This window comes from Rattus rattus, chromosome 5, assembly GCF_011064425.1.
Source record: "Rattus rattus isolate New Zealand chromosome 5, Rrattus_CSIRO_v1, whole genome shotgun sequence".
Lineage (NCBI taxonomy): Eukaryota > Metazoa > Chordata > Mammalia > Rodentia > Muridae > Rattus > Rattus rattus.
Window position 1 is genome coordinate 66,324,296 of NC_046158.1, and position 19,814 is coordinate 66,344,109.

General features: G+C 42.0%; 1 protein-coding gene across 1 annotated transcript in view; it reads left to right on the forward strand.

The window, feature by feature from the left end:
- The first annotated feature begins 2,041 nt into the window (after positions 1–2,041).
- Phf21a (PHD finger protein 21A) overlaps positions 2,042–19,814 on the forward strand; it is a 173,296-nt gene continuing 155,523 nt past the window's right edge. Inside the window, exon 1 of the mRNA XM_032903727.1 lies at positions 2,042–2,315. The gene's annotated coding sequence lies outside the window, so the exon portion shown is untranslated. The remainder of the gene's footprint in view (positions 2,316–19,814) is intronic.

Consider the following 19,814-nt stretch of genomic DNA (forward strand, 5'->3'; position numbering starts at 1 on the left):
CTTTCTCTTGAGAAGCTAAATTTAAATTTTGCAGTTCACAGAAGAAAATCTCTTCATATCCAGTGATCTCAAAGCCCCTCTGGTAAGATAAAAGCTGTGCACTTATTTTTAAATACTATTTCCTGGAGAAAATATTATTTAATGGAAAAGAAGTGACTAGTAACAAATCAAGTCTAAGGCTCTCCCTGGTTCTGCCAGCAACTCCCTTTGACTTTGGGCAAATCATCTCACCACTGTGGCTCTTTATCTGCAAAAACTGGACTTCATGCCTATGGGAGTTGCATGGTTAATCAATGCCTGGAAAATGCGTAGTGGCAGATGCTACAAAAGTGCTGAGCCTTAAAAACAAAACCACCCCCAGCCCCCATTTGTATTCCGTTGAGGTTGAGGTTTATTGTTATTTAACATAGGAAGGCTAACACTACGTTAAGTCCAGCGTGCAGCTCAGAACAGAGATCACTGTCCAGATGGGATTTTTTTTTAAGAGCTAGGATTTTTTTTCCGACTTTTAAAAAAAAAAATTGTGGTTGGGGCTTATTTTACAACCCAACAAATAACCCGTGCAAAAGCATTAAGTTTCAAGTTGAAAACTATCGATTTAATAATTAAAATGAACCTCCTCAACGATTTAAAAAAAAAAAAAAAAAAAAAAAGAGGCCCTCCCCGCCCCGCCAAGAAATCTCTGAAAACAAGAATTCTTCTGATGTCGCCCCCCCCAACCCCCGCCCCTGCAGTTCTCCATGTTACAGTCCTTGGAGGTGGACTAGGCATAAAATACTTTCACTAATAAAATATGACAAACCGCCGGATTATACGTGGCCGATTCCCAGTGATTGCCCTGCTACACAAAGCAGAAAAGTAAATGCCATCATCCCCCTTAGAACAAAAGAACTTAGGAATAAAAAACATGGAGAGGGGGGCAGAAAGCAGCAATAAATAAAGGTGAGCGAAGGACCCCGTCCCCCGCCCCTCCCCGGAGCTAGAGTGGGACTCGGTACGGCTAATAAAGTGGTTCAAGGGTAGTTATTTGCAAAGGGGGCGGGGTGGCCGGGGATTGCATGTTGCATTCGACTTGAGCTTGCATCTTCTCCTGTTGCCTGGACCACTCGCTCCCCCATTGCAGTGCTTCCTCCTCGCTCCTGCCTTCTTTCCACCCCCACCCCTGCAAACTGCTGTTGCACTGGAGGGAGTTGGGGTTGCTCGGGAGCCCCCCAGTAGCTCCCGACAGCGGGAGGGGACCGGGGCTCGGGCCTGGCCCGGGCTGCGGCGCGGCGGCGGGCCGGGAGTTTGGCGGCCGCTCGGCCCCAGCGCCGCCGCCGCTGCACCGGAGTTTGGCTGCTGCTGCCCTACTTCACTCTAGTTTAGTTTCACTCACTTTACATCCGGGTTTTTTCCCTAGGCAATGGGTGCCGCAGCACACCCCCCCGTTCTTAGGCAAAGTGAAATAAATTCGCCGCACCGACACGTCAAGTAGTCCGCCCGCCCGAGCGCCGCCGCGGGCCCCGCCGCCGCCCCGTGCCCCCGTGGGGTCCCCGCGCCTCCGCGAGCGACGGGCTCACACGCAGGGGCGCGGGGTGGCCGGGACCGCCGCGGTCCAGCTCCGCCCGGCCCCCGCCCGCCCGCCCGCTCTCCCTCGTCCCCTGGGCTTCCCCAGCTCCAGTCCCTCTCGCCCGGCTCTCGGGAGCGGCGGGGGCGCGCACGGCGGCGGCGGCGGGCTGGCGGGGCGCGCGGCGGGCTCCCGCGCGGGCGAGTGTGTCTGGGCCTGGGCGGAGGGATCCCCAGGCTGAGGCGGCGGAGGTGCTGCGGCCCGGGGCCGGGTGGTGAATGGGCTGGTGGTGCTCGCTGCTGCTGCTGAGAGGAGGAGGAGGAGGATGAAGAGTTGGGCTTGTTTGTCTCCCACAGTTTCTCTCCTGCTGCTCTGATTCCTCCCTCCCCATTCCGGCCCGGGGCCTGTGTGTGTCTCTCCTGGAGGAGGAGGAGGCTCCAGTTCCTCCCCCCACCCCCTCCTCCCCACCCCCCCTTGCCTGGGGAAGAGGAGGAAAGAAACAGCCCAGAGAGAGAGAGAAAGAGAGTGTGAGTGAGTGAGAGAGAGGAGAGGAGGAGGAGGAGGGAGAAGGGAACAACCTACCATCTTAACACACTAATATCTAAAAAGTGCGAGAGGCCCAGAGCAGCAGCAGAAGCAGCAGCAGCAGCTCCAGCCTCTTCCCTCCCTCCCCATGAAGAAGAGTTCCCTCCTCCTCCTCCTCCTGCTTCTCCTGCTCAGAGTTCCTGCCTCCAGCTGCCAGGGGGGACAGCCAGCCAGCAGCAGGAGGGTGCAGTATCCCAGCTTTTCCATTCTCTCTTTTCCTCACTCTCTCTTTTTTTTTCTTGAGTAGCTCTATTTCCCCTCCCTCCCCCTTCCCCCCTCCCTCTCTCCCTCTGTCTTGTCTCTGGTGTTTGTCTCTGGGAAGGAGCAGGGGCTGCTTGCTTGGAGTTTGTTGTGGGGGGAGGTAGGGGGAGGGGAGGGGTGTGTGGGAGGGAGGAGGGAAAGGGGGTGTTCTTGTCAGGACCCCTCAGTCAACTTGAGATTTCAGCAATAACTTCCCCTTCGGGGCGCCCCCCTGCGTGCCCTTTTCCTATTCCTCTCCCTCCCCAGGAAAAAAAAAGACAATGGGAATACCTCGTCTCCCCCCTTCCTCCCCTCTGCCCTCCACCCCTCCCTAGGATAGATTGGAAGTAAGTTTATGAGCAGCCTCGGGAGCCTGGGCGCTGAGTACAGGGCCAGAGCGGGTGACAGGGGCGGCGCGTCGGGGGTGGCGGCGAGGGGGCGACACAGAGTCCCCGTGGGGTATCGGGCTGGGGGGCCGCGGGGGCGGGGGGCGCGGGCCAAGGCCGCCCCCCGCGAGTGCCTGCGGCCGGGGGATGGCCGCCTGGGCCCCTTCCCCACCCCCACACCCTGGGATGCTGTCGGGGGGAAGTTTTCATTATGGTTATTTAATTTAAAAAAAAATTTTTTTTTGGGAAAACCATCTTGTTTGGTGACTGAGAGATCTGGTTTAAAAAAAAAAAAAAAAAGCTGCGGCTGCTGACGCTGCCGGGCCCGAGTGTGTGTGAGTGAGTGTGTGTTGGTGCATTTGTCTTGGGTGGCCGGAGCAGCGTTGGGGAAATTCCGCTTATTCTTCTTCTTCTGCAACTTGTTATTCTGAGGAGTCCGCCTGCACCCCTCACCCCAGGGGCGGCCCTCCCGCGGTTGCTGCCGGCCGGCTTGCCCTGGGACCCCGCGCGGGCCGGGGACTCAGGCCCCTCAGAGAGAGGGGCCGGGCCCCCTCCCCCGGGCCGGGGGGGGGGGCGCGGAGTGGGACTCTTTCCGTTTGGTCCAGCCCCGCGGTGCACGCAGTTCCCAACACTTCTCGTCATCCTCTCTCTCTGCTCTCTTTATTCTGCTGAGCGGTGCTGTTAGGATTTCTTTCTCTCTCTCGCTCTCTCTCTTTTTCCTACCTCCTCTTCCTCCCTTGACCACGCTCGCAATGGTGGGTAGCTGCAAGGTGGCCCTGGCAGGGGAGGGGTTTCATGTGGACACTGGGGCACCGGGCGAGAGAGGTCTCCTTTCAACTTTGTCTTGTGGCTTGCACCCCGGGAGGAGGCCACATGCCGATTGTGGGGTGTAGATTTGCCGGGAGTGATTTCTAAGTAGTTGAGTTGTTGAGATGAGGGTACGACGGCTAGTGGTAGGCAGGTTTTGTTTTCGTGGGTGAATCGGGTGTCATCATATTCCGGTCATATGTTGAAATATTCTTTGTTTAGGTCTTGAAGTAGAGGATCTCCCTCTGCACGTCCACATTGTGTTGTTTTTAAATGATGTCTCCGGGAGTATGGATTTCTAGAATCACAAATGTGATTTTAAGATCTCGGCATGTGTGGGCCTCAGCACTGGCCTTGACAGTGAACTTTATGGCTGTGTTTTTGGACTTCTAAGATTTTATCCCATATGTGGGATGCTAGTTATGCTTTTTCTTAATGGTAGCTAATCAGGAATGTCGAGTCTTGAGCTGGGGAAGTTAGAGAGGGAAGGGCATTTATTTATTAATAATTGATAACTGAATGTTAGAATCAGATTCATTTGGTCTGGTTGGAGGTTTTTGGTTGTTTTGTTTTTTTTTTTTTCTTTCCTCCCTTTTTTTCTTTAAAGCTGTCCTGCACTCTAGGAAGCCTTTTGGCAGGCCTTCTTTATGGTGGTTCTTTGGGGCACGGAGGGGGTGGGTATCACCTTTTAGAGAGATCTACAGTATCATCTGTAGCTTTATTGAAGGCCTGTTCAGGAGGCTGATACTGAGGCCAAGAAGTGTAGGGCTACTTTTCAGAAAAGTATTTATGTTACTTTGTTTACATTTCATGTTTCTTCAAATTTGGGCAGTAGAAATAAATAGGTCAGCGTTCCTATTGGTTTTTGAAGGTTAGCGCCCCCCTCCCCCCTCAAAGTTTTACCATCTACTTGGTTTACAGCCTTGTAGGGAAGCATTACTGATTTTTCTCTGGGAGTACTGTTACTTATTTTAATTTCGGTAAGTTCCCTGCTATTTTCTTCTGTTCTTCACTTATATATGGGATCTGTTGTGAGCTTAACATTAGCTTACAGAGGGCCATTTTAAATGTCTAAGAATGCATTTTAAAATCTCAGGACATGTTTTGATGGCAAAGAGGAATCTTTTGAATGTAGCAATGCTGGCGTTTATAAAGAATTTCAGTCCTCAACACTTGGATGTGCATGCGGCTGGCCGTAAGTGAAGATCGTAGTAGTGCAGAAAATTCTGAAAGCTCAGACATGGGACTAAAACTACTTCAGGGGTTTTCTCTTACTTGAGACTTTTGATTTTGGTAACTCAATATGAATGTTTTGACTGGCATTGCTTGGTTGCCTATTATAGAAAGTCTTTCTTCTTTTTTTTTTCTTTCCTTATGTATTATTGCAGCCATTTTTAACTTAAGTTTTTTGGACAGCCTCCCAAAGGTTTAAGGTGGTCAAACTTTGGACGCAGGCAAATCCTTATGGAGCTGGAAGAATGATAAATACATTGTGAAGACACCTGCCTGGGCCATACTTTGTTTTAAAGGGATAAAAGTGATGGATGGGACACCGTTTCCTTTGATTTTTCAATGGCCCACCCTTTTTCCTGTTCAATTATCTGGAAGGAGCTGCTTCAGAAACACTCTTCTGTTTACAAGAAGATCTCTAGCACTATCCAGCAGGAGGTGCTACAGCAAGTTAAAGGGGAGCTCTTAATTTTGAGGGTCTTATTGAAGTTCTCTTCTTATTGAAGTTCTCTTAGCTCAGCTAAGCAACAGGAGTAACGTTCCAGGAAGATTTTGAGTAAGTCTGTTCTAAAATACTATTGCTATTTGAAGTCTGCTTTGTACCTGCCTATGTCACTATGCAGAATAAGGTTGTCATTGTGAATGCTGGGTTAGGAATAGGGTACTGTTAGGATTATTTTCCTTCAAAGGAGAGCTAGTTTGGTATTGATAAGTAGAGTATTGAACATCATTTGAAAAAAATTCTTTGAAGTTGCAATAAACAAAAAAAAAAGTAGAATGATGTGGGGCTTCAGCCCTTATAAACATATTAATAGAAATAAAGTAGACAGACATTTTTGGAAAAAGGGATATTGTTTTTTGAAGGGGGAGGGTGTTCTTGGATCTTTCTCCCTGTCCTTGAATCTATGGACAGTGGTTTTAATCTAGATGCCTTCATAAGCTTTCAACTTTATAGATAAAGTTACTATATTTAAGTTGGCCCTCAAAGACTGATTTTTGAACTATATATGAAGTTAAATGTAATGCTCTGTAATTCCAGTACTTGGCCCATAATCCTACTAAGTTTAGGAAGGAGGTATCTGAGACTCAGTGGCAACCTGGTCTACACTGTAAGATCTTTTCTCAAGAAAAATAAACTTGAAGGAAAGTTATACCTGTTGGTATAAATCTTTGTTGGTATATCCATTATCAACTTTTAATGATGACTGTATATAGGGAGGAAAGTAGCTACTTTAACATTTTCAAGGCATCTATAATAGTCTTTTGAAACCCTCAGTGCTAGATGAATTGTGACTCAAACCGATATTATTATTTGTAAAGTATTGTGTCAATGTTTTGAAAACTTAGAAATACATTGAAAATTTGATGGACTTGCTTTGAATTTTGTAGGGTGTGTGTGTGTGTGTGTGTGTGTGTGTGTGTGTTGTTTTTTTCCAGTAAGATCATATTAGGTAGTACTTGTGAAATTTCTTTGTAAATTGCCAGAAACCATGTAGATGTTGTTGATGAGATATTTAACAGATTAAAACATGAACAGAGTTTTGCTTTAAAATGCTAAGTTCTTCAATATCAGCTAGGCAACAAATGCATTAAAAGTGCATGCCGAACACTAAGAATTTAAATTCTGCCCTGGTTACCGTAAATCTCTTTGTTACAGTTTCAAAGTTTTTGTTAAGAAAAAAAAATGCTACTAAGCAGTTTTCTATAATTAAAAAAATGAACTTTTGCTTTTGAAGATATTGTGAAATATATGTCCCCTATTAAAGTTGTCTTCCTTCTTCCTTTCTCTCTTGTTTGGTAGCAGTTGACTTTAGTGAATGTTTAAGTTCCCGGACTCTTCTGTACACTTGAACTAATACACAGAGTAACAGATGTCTCTGCTAACGTTTTGATTGACTCTGCTAATTCTGAAAAAGGCTCACTGACAAAAGCTTACTAGTTTATTTCATAGGGAAATGTGTATTGTTATACATTTACGTTAGACAAATATATACATTATTTTTGTTTTTTCCTTTTAGAAGGTTATGTGAGGAAATGACTACTCAGTTCTAGAGGCTTAAATACTGTGTGTGTGTGTGTGTGTGTGTGAGAGAGAGAGAGAGAGAGAGAGAAAGAGAAAGAGAGTCAGCATGAGAGAGAGAGAGTAAGAGAGAGAGAGTCAGCATGAGCACGTGCACACAGTTTTCTTGATAAACTCAGCTTACAAATTTAGAATGGTAAACTTAGTAAGTTAAATAGAATTAATTGGCAATCCTTGTGTTTAGGAGTGTAGTATTATGAATTTTGTAAATGACCGTTCTTCATAAAATAGCCTGAAGTTAGAAAGTAAATATAGAAACTTGGTCGTAGGAAGGGCAAGAAAAGCATTGAAGTGTTCAGATAAGAAGGAAACCTCTCATGATGATGGTAACTTTTTAGGGCACAGGGAACTGAGCTTGTTTATCTATTTGGTGAAGAAATACTGAAGTTAAGGCTGCATCAATAAGTTTTAATTTTTTTTTTTGTACTTAGTACTTTATTGCTGAAGGCTTTTATGTTTGGTTACCATTCAGAAGGAAAATGGAAGAGATTAAAGTTTAGGTCTCGTTTAGACAGAGGAAGCATTTGAATTTTCGAACTGTTTTGTGCTGGGTTTAAGCTGACTTCTCTGGAGCTGTTGCCTGTGGATTTACATTCGGGCCTAGGTTGTCTTTAGGAGCATACAATACGTTTTGATCATATTAACCTTACCAGGTGTGTATTTTCGGTGCCTTGGGATTTATTCTTAAGTGGTTGTATGTTAATATGACATCAAACTTACTGTAGACAGTTCTTTCTTTTTTATTTTTGTCCACCCCACCCCTCCATGAGCTGAGGGCTGAATTCAGGGCTTTGCTTTTACTAGGTAGGTGCTCTACTACTGAGCTAAATCCCCAAACCCAATTATTTCTTTTTAAAAAGATTTATTACTATTTTATGTGCATGTGTGAGTGGCTGCATGTATGTCTGTGTACCAAGTGCATCCCTGGTGCTGAGGAGGCCCTAACAGGTGTCAGGTCCGCTGGTGCTAGAGTTATCTGCTTGTAAGTAAGCTGCCGTGTGGGTGCTGGGATCTGAACCCAGATACTCTGTAAGCACAGCAGTGCTCTTACTACTGGGCCATCCTCCCCCAAGATAATTATTCCTAAAAAGCATATTTTTGTTTGCATACACACACACACACACACACACACACACACACACACAGCTATACTTTCTATAGACTTTAATATCATTCTTATCTGTGTATTAAATCTTTGCATAGTTAAATCATTTGAAACAATGCTGGAATAGTTTATTTTTATTTTTATTTATTTTTTTATTTTTTGAGGTGAGGTCTTCCTTTGGAGCTCAGGCTGGCCTAGAATTTGTGGTAATCTTCCTGCTTCAGATTCCCAAGTGCTGGGTTTGCAGGCATGAATTAGCCCACTCATCTTGGGATAGACTTTGAAAAACAGCTTTGTGCGTCATGGGGCACCTGATGGTGGTGAATCTTCCATGCAGAGACTGTGAGGTTCTCTCACCCTGGATGCTTCGCTGGAATAATGTTCATTCATAGACTCCGAGGTATTTGAGTCCATGCCTCAACTCAGCCAGCCCTCAAGTCTCAAGTCCTCAAGTCCTTCTCCTCTATTTTCCTTTTACTCAACTAAAAAAAAAAAGAAAAGGAGTTCATGTCTCGGGAAATTATTTTTTGCCATACTTTGGGATGCACTAAGGCAGTCTTTTTTTTTTTTTTTAATGAAGTAAAGACCAAGCCAGTTATATGGAAATTCAAAGGGGTGGGGCCTAGTAGTTTTATTTTGACTCTTTGGACCTAAGGAAAAAACGTAACAGAGGCCAAAAAGATGGGTTTTGTTTTATTGTTTTGGCAGCATTGAGAATACAAACTGTCAGTGCTTGAGGAGCAGGGGCAGCAGAAAGGAATTGATTTTTCCCTGCTGCAGATCCAAGTGTTGTTAACCATGTGCATTTCTAAAGTGGCATGCTTACAAATCAGACAGCACTTGATTTTTCTCCCTCGACAGAACACTGAACTCTTCTTTTTAACATTTAAGTAAGTACCCTAAACTTCAGGGTAATGACAATAATTTCATGATAAAAGTGGGTGATAGTAACCATGGCAACTGCTATCTCTGGCCTTATGGACAGTCCTGTTGTATTGATGAAGCTTCAGATACTTGAGTAGCCTGTCACTTTTATGGTGAAATGTGTTAGCACATGCTGCAGGTGACTTTTAGCTGGATTGTGTTAATCTATGTGCCAGCTTATCTCTCCTTGTTAGGAGTTTCTTGGACCGTATTCCACAGCATGTTTGTGAAGGTGCTGTTGCCTGAAAATAACCCACCACCTGCGGTAGGCCTCCTGATGCAGACTGCACTCCTTCCAGAGTCTTAGAAAAAAGAGGGCTGTCAGAAGGAGTTGTGTGTATGTAAACTACAGTTCAGATTTATCAGCTTCAGCCTGGGAGTGTTGTTAGCTACTTACAAAAACTTTTGTGATTTTTGAAAGAAGTCTGTGAATGAGAGAATTAGGCCTACAGTTGGGATATTCTTTTCTAAGAGTTCTTTCCAGAAGTATGTATATGTATAGAATTAGGGGTGAGGAGTGGTGGGCATAGCAATAAAGGAAGGATTTGACAAAAGAAGAGCTTAGGTTTCTGGTTGCGAGTGTGTGTGTGCGTGCGCATGTTACTGTAAGAATATATTTCCTAGTGAGCAATCCTGGAGCAAATGCTTGGTTGTAAAATTTTTCAAGTAAAATTATTTAAAATTATATTTAGAATAATTGTTAAAGGAGACACTACAAAAAAAATCTTTGTGGGGAGATGATAAAAATATTGCAACTGATCCAACAAAACTTACTTAAAAAGTATTTCTATCATAGCAACTATTTTTCAAAGCATTTTGTTTTTATATAAGGTTTTTCTAGCGGGAAGTATTAATGCTAATTGGTACTTTTTCTAATATATACCAGAGAAGAAGTACCAGAGCAGAGAACAAACAAATTTGATCTCAATTTGATTAGATTCTGAAAATAAGACCTAATCAGATGTGCTCCACAGTTCAGACTTTCTGAAACTTGCTGTGAAAAGCTGGTTTACTTACTACAAGTCCCAGGGTGCACTGCAGCTTTTTCTTAACTTCAGATAAGAGCACTGCATGCTGGGACATGTAGTTGGTTTAAATAGCACGGAGAACTCTTTTTCTTGTCTACTCCATTTTATAAATAGGTCCCTAAGACTCTAAGAACTTTATTTTTTTAAAGTTACATTAATAAAATCATACTTACTCTGTTTCTGAAATTCTAAAGTGAGACTTTATAAACAGCTCGGTGTACTGTTTTATCACAGTGCTTTTACTAGATTTTAGAAGATTTAAATGCACATTAACATATTCAAAACTTGACTTGGAAATTGTAAGTAGTTTCTGTACATGTGGTAGAATAGGTTATTTCACAAGTCTGGCATCACTGTTTTCTAGTGAGAGCAGTAGAAGCAGTTTTGTCAAGCCTCACACATGTTATTCCTTTTACTCCCAGTGGGGAAATTTATTCAGCTATAAATAAATAAAGTTATTTATTTATTTATTTATTTATTTATTTATTTATTTATTTATTTATTGAGACAGGTCTTTTCTGTGTAGCTTTGGCAATCCTGGATCTTGCTAGGTAGACCAGGCTGGCATTGAACTCAGAGATCCACCTGCCTTTGCCTCACAAGTGCCAGGATTAAAGGCGTGTATACCATCACCCAGCTTGGGCAGGGGGGGTTTTATTCTTTAAATTCAGAGTTTTGTGATGCTTCTTGAATAATTAATTGTCCAGTATTGTCTAACTGGGAGAAAAATTTCTGAAAAATAAATGATTCAATGTAATTGAACTATTTCATGCCACTTATTTTTGAGACAAAGTCTGTTTTATGTTTTTGCTGGACTTGAGCCCCACCCCTCTTGGTTTGTTTGTTTTTTGGTTTTTGTTTTGAGAGACTCTCACTCCAGCTCAGACTGGTCTCTGTATCTTGTGACCCTGCTTCCCCTGCTCTGGAAGTGCTGGTTTTGTAGGCTCACCCTACTTTCCCTCCTGCTCCATGTAGGTTGAATTCTAAGAGATGCAGCCTGAAAGGGAGAGAAGAAAGAGTCTTAAACAGTTCAGATTTTCACCTATGAAATTTCAAAACTTTGAACTTTCTTTATTAATTCCTGTAGGGCTCTTGCAGGATTGAGTGTAGAAGGCCCTGCGAGTACTTACTTAACTTAGTGGTTGGCATGTAATTAAGGCTAGTAAATACTTAGAATTACTAGCAAACAGTTTTATTTAAAACCATTCTTCACTCTTTAACGTCTTTTTATGTTGTAGTTTAGTTAGAAGCTCAGGTGATTTTTGAAAGTCATTGCCTGGAGATTTTGACTTATGGTAATGATACGGCTTAGAATGATTGCTGTACATTAAAGTGTCTCTGTACCTCAGTTTCTACCTAAATGACACGTGCCCCAAATTGGACTAATCTGTCAGTAGCAGGATGTCAGCAGGATTTGGTTGTATCTGTTCAGTATTGTTGTACTGTATTGCAGTGTTTCATTGACTTCAGAAAGTTTAAAAGATGATGACAATTGCTTTGTTAGTAATGTTTGCACTGTTAGAATATCCAAATAGCTGGCCAGTAAAAGTAAGATTCTGTAAAAATGCTCTTGGTGTCGTGGTGAGTGCTTTTCTCTCAGACCACGTCAGTGTTGAGGGACTGATGGAGAGGGGGCAACTCCCTCGCCCCACCTCCCCAATGTCATTCACGTCTAGGTTGTGTTTAGAATGAAAGTTCAAAAGAATTTACATTTCAGGTATTTACAGTTTAGCTGTTTGAGAGGAGAAAGGGCTGTATGAGGTGGGAAAGGGATACTTAGGAGTATTGAAAAATATAAGCATAAATTCCAGTGTATGTTCTGTGCCTTACTTGGAATGTGGAAAAATCAGATAATTGTCTTTTTATCTGCTTAACTGGTATCCATTCGTTAGCACGCACTTCTTGGAACATTGTCATAGATTACTCCTAAACTATTATTTACTGAAACTATTTCTTAACAGTCAAATACAATTTGACTTGGGGTTGGAGATTTAGCTCAGTGGTAGAGCACTTGCCTAGCAAACGCAAGGCCCTGGGTTCGGTCCCCAGCTCCGAAAAAAAAAAAAAAGAAAAGGAAAAAAAAATACAATTTGATTCTACTTTACCCTCCCATGGAAGGGTGACATCTTTGGGAATTATCAAAAATAAATGGAATCTAGTTAGATCTACTTCTACATTGTATATTGTTTTATTTCTGTCCTATTAATTTGTTTTTAAGTTAATAGTAAAATGGATAAATTCATCAGTTATAAAGAATTGAATACAAATGACTAGCAGTAAGGAGGAAGATGTTCTTTGGTATTCGTGGGCTACTATAGAAGTATGAAGTCTTCTGTAAATTTTATTGCCGTGTCTATTCATGTAACGCCTAAAACACTACTGGAAGTCAGGCGAACAAAACTTGTCTTCGCTCTAGAATATTTAAGTACACTTAAATTGTTGAGCAGTTTTCCTTCTTTTCATGAATTTTCTGTCGTTATATGTCACATATGTGTGTGTTGTATAAGTCATAGCTTGTGAAAGTCAATCTTGTTTTGAGTTTAGTTTTCCCAGTGGAAAAGAGCTTGCTGTTAAAAGGAGTAGATGAGATAATATGCATAGATGTACCTTATAGGCTAAGGTGGTGTATGTGAATAGGATTTGTTTTTAGAAGCATTTGTCATGTTAATAATATTATTAAAAGTCTTAAGTGTCTTGAGTTAGAGTGGATGTGAACCAGAAATCAGTAATCTACTCTGCTCACAATAGTTGTTTAAGACTTTTTAATTAGTTTATTTTGTTTTGTGTTGTAAGGGTGAGTGCCAGCATGTTTCTGTGTGTAGCATATGCCTGCTGTGTGCCTGGAGCTCAGGGAAGCATTGGATCTCTTGGAGTTGAAGTTACAGGCACTTGTGAGCTGTCCGATTGGCCGCTGGGAGCTGAACCTGAAATCTGCTAGAGCAGCCAGTACTTTTAAGCACTGAGCCGCCTCTGACGCCCCGCTAGACAGCTCGTTTGTGAGAGATAGTCTTGCTATGTAGCCGAGGCTGGCCTGGAACTTCTGCTTCAGCTTCTTGAGTACCAGGATTATAGTTGTATGCCACCATACCTGGTCCTTACAAGTTTTTTTGAGTATGTAGACATAATTTATAGCTTGTTCTTGAAAATAAATATAATGTCATGTCTGTGTATAGTAATGTAGATATAAGAAATGTACCAGCAGATTGTAATATTTCAATTTTGGGATTATATTGAAAAATGTTTTTATATGTTAATAACAAGTGTACATCAATGTATGTTGCTGGGCTATCCCTTAATATTAGTATATGTATGTGGTATTAATAAGCTTTTACTCATAGGTATCTTGTTTAATTTTAATTATCAGAATTATGTGAGGATTTGCTGTAGCTACCCTACCTCCATTTTAGAGGGTGGAAGTAGCAGTCTCTGGAGTGCGCGGCTGGCAAGTGCTGCAGCTTACACCCAGACCCCTTTCATCCCGGAGCCTCTGCTCGTAAGTGTGCAGAGTGATGTGCAAACTCTTATTCCCTAGACACTTGGGAAAAGAGTCTCTAGAGAAGTTTGTAATGCACTGACATGGCCCTGAAACTCCGGGTCATTCTGAGACTGTTTTGTGGTGAGATTGAGTGGTGGAGACTGCCTAGGATGCACTGTGGGAGGGAAGCACCGTTCAGAGCAGTGCCTGTCTCACGCTTGAGCAGGGTGTCTCAGTGGCATGGGTGTGGCCTAACATCTATGGGGATGGCAGTAGGCACTTAGTTTAGACTTTAAAGGGGTTTCCGGTACATACAAATTGTTTATGTTTACCATTTCAGTCTTTATGTAACTTGTGGGCTTTTTAGAGTGGTAGTTAAGTATCCTTACTTTGAAGAAATGCTATGAAAGCAAGCTCACAAAAGTCATTAGCTCAAGATGCATGTAGAGAGAATAGAAGTTAAAAAGTTTTCCTAGTTTTTGTTTCTTGTACATTTGCATATGTATATGTGTAACACATCTAAGAATTAGTGCAATTACAGAATAATACACTTTTGAAGTTTCCTTTCTTTCCCGAAAGGTGGCCATATAAAAACATGCTTGTTTTTGAAAAGAAGGTTCATGTAGAGTAGGAGAGGGGTTGGAAGAAGAGAAATGGGTAAGACTTAAATGTTCCTGTTAGGTTATAAACCTCAAGTCCCAGGTCTGACTGCTCCCCACGGGTCAGAAAGTATCTTAAGCGGTTTATTTGCAGCCACTTTTACTTTTAAAACATTTCTAAAAACCCAAAGTGACAGTATTGTTTTCTGGACTGTATTTAGAAGACACTGTATGAAAATTCAACTTTATAGTTTATTCTGGGAGCCCCTTATAGAGATAGCAGTTGTATTTTTAGATGAACCTTTCAGTTTTGTTCTTTCCAAACTGGTAGTCTCTGTTAACATTTACCTTGTATTTACAAAGTAAGAGTTTTAAGACCAAGATGATGATCAGCCTTGAAATAATGAAGCTCTTTAGCTCAGTGGGCAGAAAGAGATGCTGCCTGGGAATTTGTCCTGTGCTTATGTCTGCATCTGAGTAGTGTTCTGCATGTCCCCCGTGGTGCCCTCTCACTTTGCCATCAAATGCCATGTTGAAAATGCCACTAATCTTTTAAGGATTTTTTTAAGAAGGTAAATGATTTCAGTGGTTTTGTTTGGATTCTGGTTTGAGTGTTTTTAGCTTGTTGCTAAGGTTATTTGTCATAATTCATCTTAGTAATTTCTAAATTGAACATTTTATTATATGGCTAATAAAAAGTTTTTCATTCATAGTAGTTATTTTTTTTTTAAAGAAGCCTTCTAACACTAAAAATACGCTCTTTGATCTCAGCTACTTTATACTGCTTCAGACCCGTAGCTGCTGAGGTGCTAAAGCCTTACCTTGAGTCATATGGGATATAACAAGGTGTCAGAGTTTTGTTTTTTGATGTTTGTTTGTTTGTTTGTTTTTCAAGACCGGGTTTCTTTGGGTAGCTCTGGCTGTCCTGGAACTCACTCTGTAGATCAGGCTGACCTTGAACTCAGACATCTAGCTGCCTCTGCCTCCCAAGTGCTGAGATGAAAGGTGCCTGCCACCACCACCTTGCTGGGGTGTCAGAGTTTGGATGAGCAAACTTAAGAGTGTTTCTCTCTGGTAGTATTTATAAATGTGCTTTCATTTTGAGTAGACCAGACCACGCCTGAGAATACTTTCTTCTCCCTCATAATAGTCAGGAAGTCTCACTGGTTATGAGACTGAGGCAAACACAGAATCCAAGTTAGTTAATGGTAGAACCTAATTTCCTAATTAATACTTTTTAAATTCTGTTCTTTGTCTCTTGACCCATGGTCTCTGCCCCTTTTAAAATCATGGCTTCCAGCAAATGTATAATAATCTGAAGTGGTATTTTATATCTTCTGTTAAACATCAGGCAAGTTGAAATTTTAAAAAGCTGAGATTTAAAGTGCAAGTTTGTTGGGGTGAGGGTTGGGGTGGGCTTTCTGGGGGCACACACCCACTTGGACGCTCCTGTTCTACACAGGCCATTTCTCCTGCAAAAGAGGACTAGCCATGGGGACAGCTGGAGGACAGTTGATCAAAGGTGCGGCCTTTTACATTGGAGTGATCTTTTGTAGCTCTTCAGTTTTAAAGAATCAGCCTTTCTTTCTTGTGAGAAGCTGAAAGATTGAGCGTGAAGGCCTTGAGGGGTGAGGCTAAAAGACAGAAATATAAGCCTTATTTGTTTCCATGCCAGCTGAGCAGAGGGAGGGACAGGCTCTCTCCCCTGCTAGTCCCAATCCCGTAGAATCGGCAGTGCCTTTTTCCTGTTGCTGTTAGGCAGTTTATAGAATGCAAGATAGCTTGGTAAGCGTCTTCTCTGTGTTTGACGTGACGTAACATTGTAGAGGATGCGGCATGCATGTTAAGTATAAGTGGTTGTGTTTGGCTGGTTGCTGCCGCATTTTTGAGAATGTCTTAGGAAGCAATTATCACAAGCTAGGGTGGATAACGTGCAAATCATTGAAATCAGCATTTCACCAGGACCAAACTTTGTAACTTGAATGATTCTGTTTAGTATTTGTTTACCTCTTCTACCACCCCCAACACTTCAGAGCAGAATTCTTTTTCGAAAAGGAACAGATGCTGTTAACTTATCAGGACTTGATACTAAAAAGCCTACAAAAATTTCCGTGCTGTTTATTTTCTTTATTTAATCTATATGCAAAGCATTTTGTAATTATTGCTGTTAGAAGGTTTTAAGCTGATGGTGCCTTCCCACCCTTGCTGTGCTCAGGAGACAGATTAGGAATGCCAATTTCACAACTTGGTGTAAAGAAATGATGACCACTGAAATAAAACAGTTCGGATGAAAAGCAAACCAGATAGAAACGTACAATGAAAATGTCTTTTAGTAAAATGTTAGCATGCTGTACTTGGAGCAGATGCCACATTAATTCAAAAGAGAGCCCAGAAAATGTGGCAACTTTACGATGTCAATGGAGGGAGCTGCAATGCCTCTTGTATGCACTACGTGAAGTTCTTGGCACCACCTGGCCCTGTCCTGTGCTGCTCGGCCGTTTTCTATAGGTATTAAGTGTTAATACACAAATTCTAAACTCATGGTATACATTTTATTTGTGTAATTGAATACATTGTCGCCTATTTAGGTATTAGGGTAAGGAGCCCAATAACTTACAATATAGCAATATTTTTTAAATTTAGGTATCTATATAAAGATACTTAGAATCTGAGGCAAAAAATTGACTTTTTTCTGCCTCTTCCAGTCACTTTCATAATGAATTTGTCTAAGAATTGAGTATTTCAAAGAAGCCTAGTGCTTTTCAGATGTAGGATTTGGATAGGTTACAAAATTATGAGATTTTTGCATTTACTTTTTCTCATTTAAAGTTACAGTTATCATCGGACATTCGTTGGGTCTTTTAAGTGGCTTAGACTCATTCATTCCCTTTTTTTATGGTGTTTGGGAAGGAAAAGCATGATAGAAGGGTACTGAACACTCGCAGATGATTCCAGAGTGACGTTCATTTTATAGAGGATTGCATTGGGACCTCTCCTAATTGCTTGTTTCTTGCAGTGAATGACTAGTGTGGGTCTGCGTGGAGAGAGGGGTGCACTAGGGGCTTTTAACCAGATTTACAGTGTGGGGCTTCCTGAGTAGAGCAGTGATCTGTTCGTCAGGGATGTACCCATATGCCGTAGAGACGTCTGGTTCACATGCTTAGAAAGCACTACTACTTCCTGTCAGTTAATCCAAGCATACTGTTTGCTCATTTGGTGAAAGGTTAGAAGGTTTGTTTTTTGTGTAATCCAAGGCAGCTCTTCAGCACAGCAGTAGAATGCAGTGGTTAGGTCCCAGTATGCAGCAGGCATGAGTCTTGGCTGTGTCATGTATTAGCTTTTGACCCTGGCCAGTTCACTTCTCCTGCACTTGCCTTGGTTTCTTCATCTGCAAAGTATGCAGAGGTAACACTCCCCTTCTGAGATTATTTTGAAGAATAAGTAAATAGACTATATTAGGCAGGGTTAGTAAACACCAAGTGGTGGTCTACTGTTGCATTCTGCTCTCCTCTCCTCCCCTCTCAGTGGAGACAGATGTTAGTTACACTGGGAAAGAACCCGGGCTTTGTGACTTGCCCTGTTGAAATCTCAGTACAACCACTTAAAGGTTGTGCAATTTTGGATTAACAGTTTAAACTGTCTTTCATAAAGGTACATCAGGTACATGCCACACACCAGCAGTCGAACTGCTCAGGTGGACAAGTTTCTGTGTGTATGGTACAGGGGTAGTAGTAATAGCTGCCTCACCTAGGATTCATGAGAAGAGACAATGAGGGCATCTCAAGATCCTCTGTAAATGAGATGAATTATTGTTGATACAGTCTAGCTAAAAGTTCATGGGAACAGTGTAAATATGCAACAGTTTAACTGAGAAACAGGAGCCTACACCCCAAAACACTCTTTTGAAAAAAGGATACATCATAAAAAAGTTTATCTAATGAGTTCTTATTTAGGGACATTCCTGGGAGAAATAGAAAATAAATGAGAATGTTAGTTGTAACTTAATGTTTTAAAAATATTTTTGAGTATTTATTAAAACTGGTAGTGCTATAAGCTTCTCCTCTGCCTCTAGCAACCAGAGACCAGCAGCAAGATCACAGTGGAGTTTATAGTGACCCCTCAGTACCACTTAGCATCAAATCAAGTGTAGTCTATTCCAAGGTGCTAGTCAGTCAGTCAGTCTGTTGGAGTTGACCAGTTATGTATTCACCCTTACTGTGTAAGACCTGACGGGAACAGCTGTGGAGCCCCAACGATGTGAAAGGCTACACAAGTGCTTTCTAGGAGTGACAGGCATGATCTATTTGCTTTCCCATTTGGGCATTTGCCTTTGCGACATCCCTTTCATCTGGTATGTGGTCTCACACCACTTGTTATATTCTTTTTCTTTCTACAACCGTCATAAGCTACCTGTGCCAGACCTAGCAACAGGCAGGGGACAGGTTGATCATCAAAAAAGCTACGGTGATCTTCAGAATTAAGGGTTTTTATTTTTTGGTGAAGAATTGAGATTTTACTATATTATTAGCATGTCTGTATGCTTTTCTTCCTCTCTCATCTCCTAGTAATTGAAGAAGGGGAAAAGATTAAGTATGTAACAGATTTTTAATTTAATTGACTTTTGATTTGTATCTGAAACATTTGTGATGTTTAACCCTCAGGGATTCAGCAAGTGTGTAGTATCTGTAATAGCTTACGCAGACACCTGAATATGTGCATGTCTCCTTTCAAGCCTTTGAGTTAAAGTAACCTAACAGCATCCATTATTGCTCTGTTCTCCTTACCCAGCTGTGCTGTCTGCTGAAGGCCTGGTAGTTGAGTCAGAGTGTTTACTATACTTTATTTTGTCTCTATTCCTAAAACATTGCTTTTGTTTTCTAACTAAAAATAACAAGTTTGTTCTAACAAAGTGCTATACTTTTGCCCAACAGGTATTTTAAAAATTCAGCAGTATTATAGAGGGTATATGGTTTCTTTCATTAAAAAAAAAATTATAGCATCGCTATAGGTAACATTTTATAACTTTAAAATTAGCATAAAGTAATTCTTTAAGTGTGTGTGTGTGTGTGCGTGTGTGCATGCTTGCTCTTTCATGCCATAATATGTGGCAGTCAGAGGAGAGTTTGGGGGAGTCACTTCTTTTTTTCTACCATGTGGAGTCTGGGGATTGAACTCAGATTTCTAGGCCAGGTAGCAAAGGCCCTTTCTCTCTGAGCCATCTCATGAGCCCTATTTGGTTTTGGGAGAGGTGGATGGGATAGCACCTACGCATGGTACCTCCTAGGTAAGTGCTCTCCCACTGAACCATAACAGGTGGTGTTTTGCTTTTCTTATAAAATTCAGGGCCTCATACATGCTGAACTAATGCTCTCCCATTGTGTTGCACCCCAGCCTCAGTATGTTTTCTTTACCTCAGCCACATGCGGGATGTATGAAAGTTGTTTCACATGGTCCAGTGAAAATTGGGATGGTTTAGAAGTGAATTTCATTTTAATAAATATACAGATTAGAAATAGACTCTCTACGTTGTTGTGGTTGATGTTTTCAGAAGTTTTTCCCTGCTCAGTTTGTAGAGGTCGGTGCTAATCTGTGTTGGGTGAGCACCTGCTCTGGCCATCCCAGAGCCTGTCCAGTAGCCATGCACAGCAAGGTAGTGCTTGGTCGCCTACATCCCTTACATAGCGTCCCTTTTCTCTACCTGCTTCCTTTTGGCTTCCATTGTCTTTGCCCACTGCCCCTCCATAGCCATCATTTTTATTTCTATTTCTTCTGAAAACAAGCTATTGTTGTAATTGGTAGTTTTTAAGTA